At 45.6% G+C, this 12,407-nt stretch overlaps 1 protein-coding gene across 49 annotated transcripts in view; it reads right to left on the bottom strand.

Annotated features, from left to right (window-relative positions):
* The window catches only part of Sorbs1 (sorbin and SH3 domain containing 1), a 224,215-nt gene that overhangs the window by 210,869 nt on the left and 939 nt on the right, over window positions 1–12,407 (bottom strand). The gene's annotated exons all lie outside the window — the stretch shown is intronic.

The raw sequence follows: 12,407 nt of genomic DNA, 5'->3' as shown, positions 1-12,407 counted from the left end.
CTCCAGCTACTCTAATTTCGGTCCCTGCTGGGACTATGAGTTCTCCAGGGCCTCTATTCTCTTTGTTCTGCTTAAACACAGTTCCTCCTCCGGCCTCAGCTGCTCTACCCAGATCTCTACTGACCAGGCCACTAGGGCAGAGATTCAGATCCTCCCAGCTCCAGTTCCAGCCCTCCCTACCACATCCCTATCCTTGCCAGTCCCCTGTCACAGCCTGACATACTCACTGTCTAGGAAGCAAAGCCAAGTGCAGGAAAACCCGCAGTGTCTGTGCTGCATTGGCCTTGGAAAGATTCCCTATTAACAACACACTGGGGAAATGTCCCCATTTCTAACTCGGCTTGTTAATCAACTCTGAGCCATGACCTCTGTGCTCACGGGAGACAGTCACCCAACACTGGCATTGCCCTGACTAAAGACAAGCAGACAAACTCCAAGCAGAGAGGAGCGACCCACAAATGAATCCCCTATTTGTGTAACAGAGAAGGAAAATGCTCATGTGTACACCCACCAGGTACCACACAGTCCGCAGGCAATAGGAGATACTGTTTAGATTCTGCACTGTGTGACCTTTCATACCGGGAAAGCAAACTCAAAGGTCAGCCTACAGGCTGTTGTCAACAATCAATGCAGAAGGTACTATATAAATGAGTAATGAGCACTCACACTGACCTGAAGGCAGAAGGGCAATTCCGGAATCTACTAAACACCCATTCCTATCATGGCTGCCACATATAAGCCAGAATGCCCACCTTACCGGAGACGGGACATCAAGGCAAAAATGGGAGTGGGCTGACAGTGCCAGTTGCAGGTTAAAGTTTCAGTACTTAACGCCCCTGAGCATCAGCACTCAGGGAACCTGTATTCCTTCCCCACACTGAGAATCCAGGTTGTTGGGAAGAGTCTCCCCACAGGTCAGTGCTGGATCAGCCATTTATAGATGTGAGCCTCAGATACGGCACCGGACCTATGGCTTTCCCTATGCTCCCAACTTGGGTGAGACATGATGCCACGTCCTTCATGCATGTCTCAAGTGCCCTTCCTGCCGGACTCTCTCCACTCCCACCTTGTCACAACAAATAAAGCTTCCATTCCAGAAACGCACTGGTGACTGCCTGTCAGCAGAGACAAGGACCCTACTCTCTTGGTGTGAATAAGGAAATAAACCTATGAAGGAGGAGCCCTGCCTAACTACCTCAAAAACAATATTTGCCTAATGAATGCAATGACACTGTCGGGTGGTGCTGAGATTCAAAGCCAGGACCTGCACATGCTACATCCTTAAGCAGAGTAGAGGTTTGGTTTTTTGTTTTGGGAGGGTTTGCTTTGTTTTGTTGTTGTTGCTTTGTTTTGGGATGTGTGTTTGTTGTTGTTTGTTTTGTTGTGTGTGTGTGTGTGTGAGCACGCACACGTGCACATGAGCACGTGCTTGTGTGATATGTATGTAGCCAAAGCTGACATCAAACTGTAATCCAGTTCTGGGTTATGGTTGTGTACTGCCCACCAGCTGTAGGGCACTTGCTAAACTAAAGTTTCACACAAAAGCAGGGCTCTACCTACTATCCCTGAGACCAACATCAGGACTTTCTCTTCATTCAGCCTGAAACTAGGGAAACCTCCAGGAATCCACAAGGATGACCCCCAACTAAGACTCTAAGCAGTAGTGGAGAGGCTACCTGAAATGTCCGTCCCCTGTCATGAGATTGATGACTACCTTGAATGCCATCATAGAGCCTTCATTCAGTAGCTGATGGAAGCAGAAGCAGAGATTCACAGCTAAGCACTGAACTGAACTCCTGGATTACAGAGGGAGGAGTGGTGAGCAAGGGGGTCAAGACCATGCTGGGGAAATCCACAGAAACAGCTGACCTGAGCAAGTGGAAGCTCACAGACCCTAGTATGACAGCTGGGGAACCAGCATAGGACCAAACAAGGCCCTCTGAATGTGGGTGTCAGTTTGGGAGACTTGGACAGTACATAGGGCAGTGGAACCAGTATTTATCCCTGGTGCACTAATTGACTTTGGGAGCCCATTCCCTATGGAGGGATACTCTCTCAGCCTGGATACAGGGAGAAGGGCCTGGATCCTGCCCCAAATGATGTGATAGACTTTGATGATTCCCCCCTGGGAGGCCTCACTCTCCCTGGGGAGTGAATGGGGGGGATGGGGAGATGATGAGGGGAATGGGAGAGCAGGAGGGAGAGGGGACTGGGATTGGTACGTAAAATAAGATTGTTTATAATTTAAATAAAAATTAATTTAAAAAAAAAAGAAAATGAGCTATCCCTAGAGCAGTGTGCTACTTTAGTTAGGCCTGCTGGCAAGATAAGTCAATCATGGAAATGACATCACCAAGACCTGAAACCTTAAAGAACAGATCAAGCCCCAACGGCTAAATGACCCAACTTCTGTCCCTTCTCTCATCTGAACTCCTTTGGTGCATATTTCTGTTCTAGAGTGTGATGTGACCCCACTCCTCCAAGAGGACAACAGAGATGGAAGGAGGAATCTGCAGGGACAAGAGAAAGGTCAGAATCAGGTGGGGCAAATCAGGAAGAATGAGACAGAAAAAGATCCAGGGTATACGTGACCAACTTGAGGATTCAGATACCTCTGTGAATATAATGGCATTTTTATAGGACCAAAGCAGCCCCTGGCTTTGAAACCTTCAGTTCTGCTGCTCCAGGTGGTCAGTGGGTCTAGGAACACAGCTTCACCTGCCAGTATTCTTTTTCCAGTCTCCTGTTTGAAGATGCCACATGGGCTTTATAACTTCTGCCCTTGTTGAAACAAAAATGAATCTCTGTAAGGATTAGTGGGTTGAGGATGGTGCTCCACTGGGAGAATGCTTGCCTAGGATACACAAAACACCACATAAAACCAAACATGAGGGCTGGAGAGATGGCTCAGAGGTTAAGAGCACTGGCTGCTCTTCCAGAGGTCATGAGTTCAATTCCCAACAACCATATGGTGGCTCACAACCATCTGTAATAAGATCTGATGCCCTCTTCTGATGTGTAGACATACATGGAGGCAGGGTGTTGCATTTGTAATAAATAAATAAATAAATCTTAAAAACAAAAAACACGATGGCATGCCTATAATCCCAGACTTTGAGGTAGAGACAGGAGGATCAGGAAGATCGAGGATAGCCTGGGCTACATGAGACTCTGTTTCATCAATGACTATGACCAATATTTACTGTGACAACTATGCCCAGGTCCTAACAATTGCATCACTGGATCATCTAAGCCTCTTCCCTGAAGTCTTATTATTTTCACAACTGAGGAAACTGGGTTGTTCTAAGGCTCAGGCAGGAACTAGGAAGCAGCAGAGCCAAGACCCGAACCAAGTATCCTGAAAAGAGCCCATACTCCTACTCACTCTCCACTCCTGCATCATGCAAGGAGAGAGCCACACTAAGCAAGAGACCTGTTCCCAGCTCAGTCCATCCAACCTCATAACCTTAAGCAAATGACTCTCTGTTGTCTTCACTATAAAGCAAAGCTAGTCACAGATGTATGGTATAGAACACAAGTCTTGGGGCTGTAATCCAGCCTGTCTGGAAGAACTGCCTGAAATGAATCTAGCATTCTAGAGCTGTGCTATCCATAGAATGATCACCCAGCACAGAGAGCCACTGAACAGTCAACTGTGGCACAGGTGGCTGAGAAACTCAATTTGTATCACTAGTCCATTTCAATGAATTTACATAGTCACAAGCAGCTAGTGGCTACCACACTGGACATCTAGTCTATAAATACCAGGAGAGCCAATGCCATTTCCCTTTTCCCACTATATTCTAGAAGCCAGTACATTCCCTAGTACTCAAAACTATCCATTGAGCAAATAAACAGCAAAACTCTTTCCAGATGCTTCAACAGCATCTCATCTCCCTTAGAGGTATTGACTCTCCAGCATTCCTGTCAGTAGGAGGAGAGCCTTGTCTGAAAAGGTGGCCCAGGCCTCCCCATGCAATGTGTCAGGGAACCACCCACACCATAAAAAGTCTTCAATGGAGCCAATCAACCCCTGGAACTTCCATTTGCAAGTCCTGATACATAGAGGTTTAAGACAGTCAAAGTTTGCTATGAAAAAGTTCATGTTTTTAAACACTTATCTATATGTAATCTATATCTATGTGTGTGTGTATATATATACATATATATAATCTACATTTATATGTAATTCATTGTCATAGTTAAAATGAGATCCATCTTACATTTTAACTATGTGGGGTTTATTGAACAAGTCCATGACTACAAGCTGGCTAGAGGAAAACAGTCCTCTAGGGCTAGGGCTGCCATCCTGAACCATTATCTCCATTGACCTCTGTAACACACCTGAATTTCTCTGAGAAAACACTGTAGATTCTGGCAGACAGACTTGGATTATCATGTTCTTTCAAGTACTCGTTGGTGGAAAAACCAAGTTACCAAGTGCCAAGGACCGTGGAAGACACCAAAGATAAGACTATAATACCTTGCTGCAAGGCAGCCACAGTCTTTTAGAAAGAGTAAGACATAAAATATGTGAAGGAGTTATTCTATAAGACACGGAGCTAAGCTTTAGAGAAAGACATAGACCAATGTCACACCACATGAGATGAACATGCAAAACACTACATGGCTGCCTGAGCAGTGACCTCTGGAAGAACCCTAATATTGTGTCTTAGTTTAGGATTCTACTGCTGCAATGACACACCACAACCACAAGGCGAGTTGGGGAGGAAGACGTTTAGTTGACTTACACTTCCATATCACAGCCCATCAGTGAAGGAAGTCAGGTCGAGAACTCAATCAGGGCAGGTATCTGTAGGCAGGAAATGCAGAGGCCATAAAGGGGGACTGCCTACTTGTTCCTCATGGCTTGCTCAGCCTTTCTTATAGAACCCAGAACCACCAGCCCAAGGATGAACCACGCACAATGGGCAGTGCCTCCCCCATCAATTACTAAATAAGAAAATGCCCTACAGGTTAGACTACAGCCTAATCTTACCAAGGCATTTTCTTTTCTTCTCCCCTCAGCCCTCCAGTTCCAGAGGCAGGGCTTCTCTGTGTAACAACTTTGGCTGCCCTGGAACTCGCTTTGTAGACCAGGCTGGCCTTGAACTCACAGAGATCCGCCTATGCTACCAACACCTTGGTAATGGCTTGAAGGCATTTTCTTAAATCCCTCCTCTCAGATGACTTTAGCTTACGTCAAGCTGGCATAAAACTAACTGACACACATGCTTTGCAAACAGCAACTCCTCAGTACAGAGAACTAAGCCAACAGCTGACCAAGCAGGCTAGATAAACTGAGATCCAGATAGGTTAATAAACTTCTCAAGGTGACCCATGTGGGTACTTATAGGGCAAAATACAGCTCCTGAGCCTCACCACTCATGATCCCAACATTCCACAATGGTGTTTCATGGTACTTCTCCTTCTACATAGTGTGAGAACGGGCAGGATCTGCTGCCTGTGGTTACGTCTACTTCAAAATAAACCATGATTTTTTTTGTAAAATTGCATCTTTGGGTCTGTCTGGAAGTCTAATGACTCTATGTCTACTGTCTTTGAAACAAGTATTCAATTGTTTAGTAACCACCTCAAGCCTGGGGTTACATTAGAGTGGTAGAGCACTTGCTAGAATGGCCAAAGCCCTGGGTTTAATCCACAGCACCACAAAAGTATGTGTAGGGCGGGCTTTGGCCATATACTCAGTATCAGGAAGCATAAGCTTAGCAGCTTGGTTAAAGAGATAAAATACATTTCTGATAAAATCAGAAAGCTGAACATTTTTTCCTCTATCTCCTCCTCAAATACCACTTAAAGAACAAAAGCGAAACAAAAGTGGGGAGTATGTGACAAAATAAAAATAAACACATTACTGTGTAAGATTTTGGGGGTTAGAAAACCTTGAAGAAGTGAGGCCATTAAGTCAGTAAATGACATAAGAAGGTGCCATTAAAGTATATTGTAAGGCTCAACCATATACACTACTGGCTCAGCCAAAGCAGTGTAAGCATTAAGTATCAATGGAAACAAAAACTGTGATGCTGCCATATTGAAACAATGGGAAAGAAAGGCTGAGATTGGTGAGAAACAGTATCAGGAGAATTAAATAGCATCAGGAAAAATAATAAAGGGTATTAAGTAACTGTAATGGAAAAAAATAATAGCCCCTCAAAGGTGTCCAGATCCTAAGCTCCTATACTAGAAACCTGTTTAGTTACCTGGCAAACAGGAACTGAGGTTGCAAATGGAATCAAGATTGCGAATTATGGGCTGGAGGGATGGCTCACCAGTTAAACACACTTGCTGCTCTTTCAAAGTGACCAAAGTTCACTCCCCAGCAACCTTATCAGGAAGCTTAGAATTACCTAGAACTGCCGGGCGGTGGTGGCGCATGCCTTTAATCCCAGCACTCGGGAGGCAGAGGCAGGTGGATCTCTGTGAGTTCCAGGCCCGGCTGGACCGACAGTCTCCAAAACAGTACAGAGAAACCCTGTCTCGTAAAAACCAAAAAGAAAAAAAGAAAAAGAAAAAAAAAAGAATTACCTAGAACTGTAGCTCCAGTGGATCCAACACTCTCTTCTGGCCCCTGCAGGCCCCTGAGCCCACACACATGTGCACACACACAAACACATGGGGGGGGGGGATAAAGGGAAAGAAGAAATTTCTACTTTTAAAAATTGCTAATCAACTGATGCTAAAATGGGAGACTATCCTAGATTATCCGGGTAGCCCATGGTAATTACAAACTCCTTGAAGGTGGAGAGGTAATCAGGTAGCAAGACAGTACCAATCACAGCCAAGCAGTGGCAGAACAGTTCAATCAGCCATCCACAGCCAAGCAGTGGCAGAACGGTGCAGTCAGCCATCACTGGCACTGGCTGGGGTGGCTAGTTTTCTGTCAACTTGGCACAAGCTAAAGTCATCTGAGAAGAGGGAGCCTCAATGGAGAAAATGCCTCCAAGCCAGTGGCGCACATCTTTAATCCCAGCCCTCAGGAGGCAGAGGCAGATGGATCTCTGAGTTCAACGCTAGCTTGGTCTACAGAGAGAGTTCCAGACCAGTCAGGACTACACTGAGAAACCCTATCTTAAAAAAGAAAGAAAATCCCTCCATAAGATCAGGCTGTAGGCAAGTCTGTAGGGCATTTTCTTAATTAGTGACTGAAATGGGAGGACCCAGTCCATTGTGGATAGAACCATCCCTGGTCTAGTGGTCCTGGGCTCTATAAGAAAGCTCTATAAGAAAGCAGGCCATGGGGGGGGGGGGCAAGCCAGTAAGCAGCACTCCGTGACTCTGCATCAGCTCCTGCCTCCAGGTTCCTGCCCTGTTTGAGTTCTTGTCCTGACTTCCTTCAGTGACAAACTACAGTGCGGAAATGTAAAGTAAATAAACCCTTTCCTCCCCAGCTTGCTTTTTGGTCATGGTGTTTCACTGCAGCAACAGAAATCCTAAGATACCGGCTTTGGAGATGAGGAAGACAGCCTTGTGAAGAGAATGCAGGTGGGTTCTGAAAGACAGTATTAGCCAGCAAGCAGGCTCTTCTTACAGTAAGCACAGTCCTGCCAGCACTGTGATTTTAGCCCTGGAAGACCCTTCCTAAAAGAAGCTAACGTGAGCAGGGGTCACTGAACATCACTGAGTTTGTGGGACCTTGTTCCTGCAGCATTGGAAAATCCTACTCAGTGACTAACTCTAGGGAATGGGCTACCAGGATGATACTGCCTTCTTTGTAATCTTCACGTTCTTGTAGTTAATACGACAGTGTCTGTCTCTCCGGCTATCTGTCTGTCCGTGTGCAACAGGTTCCTCTCTCTTTCCAGATCTCACAATATGGGGGGCGAAGACCAGGAAGCCAACAAGAATAACAGAAACAGGTGGCAGAGGAAGAAATGCATGTCTCTCAGATGCGAACAAGTCTGAAGTAGGAGACACTACAAAAAGAGACAAAGGCCACTGCTGAGGGAACAAATCCTAGAGTGGGAAGAGCCCAGCCTTGAGGATGTAGAAGAGCCAGCAAGTAAGGCTGGAGGGTAGTCCTCAACACCAACTGGTCTGAGGTCTGCCCTGCTCCTGGCTTCTCCAGCTGGGTTACAGACTGCTGTGAACACTTGGAGAGAGCCCAAGGTAAACACAGCATTTTCCTAGTCTATCAATTGTATTCAACAGCAAAGCAATTTAAATACGTTTACACTAAAACCAGAACAGATAATATGGTGTTGGATACAAAATTCAGGCAGATTTTCAGTATAAAAACTGGAGACTTCAAGGTACTTTCTTGCTTTTGAGGATTCCTTTAGATACTGAACTCACTGACCACTAAGCACCAAGATTCAATTTTGGAGTTGGAGAGATGACTCAGCAGTTCAGAGTGCTTCCCAATCTTGCAGAGGACCTGAGATCAATTCCCAGCACCCATGTTAGATGACTCACAATTGTCTATAACTCCAGCTCCCAGAGATCTGATGCCCTCTCCTGGCCTCCAAGGGCATCTGCAGAGACGTGTACCTACATGCACATAGACAGACAGACAGACAGACAGACACACACACACACACACACACACACACACAATAAAATAAATGAAATCTTTAAAAGACTCAATCTTACAGAAATACATTATGATGTTCACCAATACACTTCCATCATAACATCTAGAATTTCACACTAGCAACATGTTGGTGGGTGGCTCTGCCCAGGGTGGGCACAGGATACACTTGAGTTCAACCCAACATTCAAGGGAAAGGTGGTAAGCATCTGACTCTTTTCTAAAGGGTCCTGCATCCTGCTACAGCCAGCTGGGTTGGTGTAGCCTGGCAAACACAAAACCGTCACTCTACATTCTCCCTGGATGGACTCTCTTGGCAGTAGCCTGCCAGCTTCCTACCCCTAAGCATAGCATTACTAGACTCATATCCACCACCAGTCCCCACACAAACTAAGCCTTCTTCTAAAACGCATGAATGATAATAATTTCATTGAAGGAAGTCAAGAAACAGGATATATCTCTTGAGACAGGGTGTCCCTGATGGTTCACAATGCAAGGGTGGAAACTTTTTCTACTGTTATAGCTGGCTTTGTTTGTAAATCAATTACCATATGACAGAGACTTGGGGAGAGGGGTTTCTAGAAAGAGCCACTACTGACCACAGACAAGAGGGGGGAGAGGAAAATCAATGGAAGGCCACACAGAAATAAAAGCAGTTTAATTAGGTTTCCTTTTTGTTTTGTGTGTAAAATACATATTCGAAAAGACTAAACTGCTTTTAAATTAAGAACAGAGAACATGAAATTTTAATGAGACAATAATACATTAAAGCATACTAGAAAGACATGTTATTAACAGGATGCAGGAAGAGAGGAACACAACAGGAAGGGACAAGAAAGAAAAGGATAGAGGAAGGAGAAACAGAAAAAAAAGCCTCAAAAGCATCGCGATCCAGCACTTCACAAGGTGCCCGAAGCAGGAGTGATCGAAGAAGCCATGAGCGGGTTCCTAGGGCCTGAGCGCTGGTGGCTTGGGCCACAGATGTCCAGGTGTTATCATCTTCCATCCTTGCTTTGGATGGCTAATGCTCTGGTTATCCACTGCTCTCAGCCCTTTAATTGCTCACTGAAACACTGTGAGGCTTACACGGTGAAGCTTGAAGGCCAGAGCCTCCCCACCTCCCAAAGACGAGGTTCAGGAGCTCAGTCCAAATCCACCCTCTACAAAGGCAGTACATGAAATGTTCTCTCATAAAACATAAGATGGAAGTCAGAGGAAAAAATGCTGCCTGCATTAAAAAGAGACACGTTCCCTGGAAAACTTTAGTTTTGTGCTGGAAAAAAAAAAAGGAAAAGAGAAAAAGAAAGAAATGCACACACATCAAAAAGAAACTGGAATTTCAGCAGAATGGGGTTCAGCTCGCACCAACATCACCGCCCTCCCAGCCCACCTGGCTCTCCTCGTGTTTAAGTTCGGCATGCTCCAGCTAAAGGTCTTGCTTGGCTCTGAACTCACTCTACAATCAGAGCGTCAGCAGGGAGAATCTAAGGCAAGATCACTGCATACAACACCTCCCCAATACCACACACACACACACACACACACACACACACACACACACACAAACACAAACACACACACACACAGATACACATATACACACATAAACACACACATGCACATATACATACACACATGTACACACACATACACACACACACATCTAAGCAAAGGGGCTCTGCTCCTTACTTCACTCTCCAATCCAAGGACACAGGCTGAAGCTATGGAGTCTCCAGCTCCCTGTTCATCTCTTGTTTCCTCCTCACTTTTCCCCCTCCCTTCTTAGGCTCCTCTCACAGGAGGGAGAGCTTTACTCTAGAGCATAAGACCCAGATTCATGCCCCATCTGCATCTTGTTAGCGGTGACCTCAGACAAATGACCAAACTTCCCAACACTCACTCCTCAGTGAAGGCTGCTGAATGGATCAATCATAGAGGAAGGCCCCCTCCCCACGTTCCCAATATTGAAATGTTCACCTGTGCAAGCATAAATAAAACATAGATGGGGAGAGAATGAATTAGAAACGGCCTCTCCTCAGCAACCTGTCACCCATCCTCCCCTCCCCCACACACCAACTCTGAGGTCTGAGTCTCTCACTCTGGATCATTCTGAATTATTTACTACTCTAAAACCACATGAATCACATCAATCAAGAAAAAGGTAGTCTGAATCCAACCAAAGCCCGAGTGTCCTATTTTAGTCCTATTGTTAAATACTGAGAATCTAATATCCAACTAGCAAACAGGAAAGAATCTAAAATCGACATCACAAAATGTACTTGTGAATTTAAATTAAGTAATGCTACTGGAAACCTAGAAAGTCATTGCTGTAAAGCCTCCCACTTCACCAACAAGAACACAGAAGAAAGCACAAACCCAAGGCCCAAACAGCTGATCAGAACCAAAGCTGGCCATGCCACTTCTGACCCAAGCTCTTTAACCAAATATCTTTTCTTTCTTTTTTTCCTCTTTTTTTTTCTTGGATCGTCCATTCCTCCTTCAAAGACAAGCTAGTTAAATCCTAAACTGCCAGGAGCTACCCTCTGCTTCCATGCCCAGAGAAGGGCCCAGCGAGAGTGGAACTGGAGTGACCAAGACAATACCAATGCCACACAGACAAAGCTCTCTTCCCTGGACCCTATCATTCCACACTCTGCTATGAGCACCCCACTTTATTTTGGAGAAGAAAAAGAAGAGCCGAGTGAGTCTTTGTTCTGCCAGGAAGAAGCAATTTTCTTTTCTTCTTTGCCATAATTCCAACCTCATCCCAATATTCCCAATCTCTTCAAAAAGTTTACAGAAACTCTACCACTATAGCAAACAAAAGCAGGTAAGAGAAAGACAGAGCCAACAAAGGGGGTGGGGGCTCTACAGAAGAGGGTGGTGGCCTTCACCCCACAGCTCAAAAGCACTTCATTTCAGCTACTAACTGCCTGCAGAAAAGTCACCAGACAGTTATCACAGGTCCTCAAGTTGAAACATACACCATCTTTGACTCCCTAAGAACTACCCCTTTCCTAACCTGTGCCCAGAGCAGGAGTGGCCCAACAGACCACCCTTTCCCCTCAGGCTCTAGGAGACCACAGGGCAGGGCTGGCATGGAGTTATTTAAGGCAGTAGCATGAGGGTGGAGCAGAAAACTGTTGGCAGTGTCTTCCTCCTCTGCCCCTCCCCCTCACAGCCAACACATACACCTCACTCAGTAGACATCTCACTCACCAAAGGCCGAAGCTACAATCTCCAAATGTGTCTTCTGTCATTGAGACTGCTGTCCCTCCCTTTCTGCTGTCCACCCCACTTTTAATCCACCCTTCAGTCACCACCAAGCTATCTTTCCAACCAAAAACACACACTCAAATCTAAACAGGCACTCAAAAATCAAAGAAACATGTGGCCGGACAAGCCATCCCTGGCCTTCCTCTAGGAAGAAAAAGGACACACCAGTGGGGGGGGTTGAAGGGTGGAGAGATGCAGCCAGAGGCCTAACATGCCAGGCAGGTTCTATGATGTCTCTAGATGAACCTCCCACCTACTGACAGTGAAATCAATTCGAGCAATTTCAGTAGGTTGGCCCTGTGACAACAGGGGCATCCCAGAGCTCAGCGATTCAAACAAAAATCCAAAGGCTCACCCAGAACATGCTGGGAAAACCCTCGGACTGGATGAAATGAGCCCGCTCATTGGGATCCCTTCTGCTTTTATGTAGCAATGCATAATAAATTCTGTCTGCCCGAAAAAAAAAAAAGCATGCACTGATGAATTTCAAAGCCGTAGTACGACAAGCAGAGGCACCAGGATACAGAATTCGACAGCACATCGCCCTTCAAAGGAACATAATGACTTTAAGCCTCTTTTCCCT

Source organism: Mesocricetus auratus, unplaced genomic scaffold, assembly GCF_017639785.1.
Source record: "Mesocricetus auratus isolate SY011 unplaced genomic scaffold, BCM_Maur_2.0 Super-Scaffold_4256, whole genome shotgun sequence".
NCBI classification, from domain to species: domain Eukaryota; kingdom Metazoa; phylum Chordata; class Mammalia; order Rodentia; family Cricetidae; genus Mesocricetus; species Mesocricetus auratus.
The sequence above is the reverse complement of the archived record's forward strand: the minus strand, read 5'-3'. Positions and strand labels throughout refer to the sequence as shown.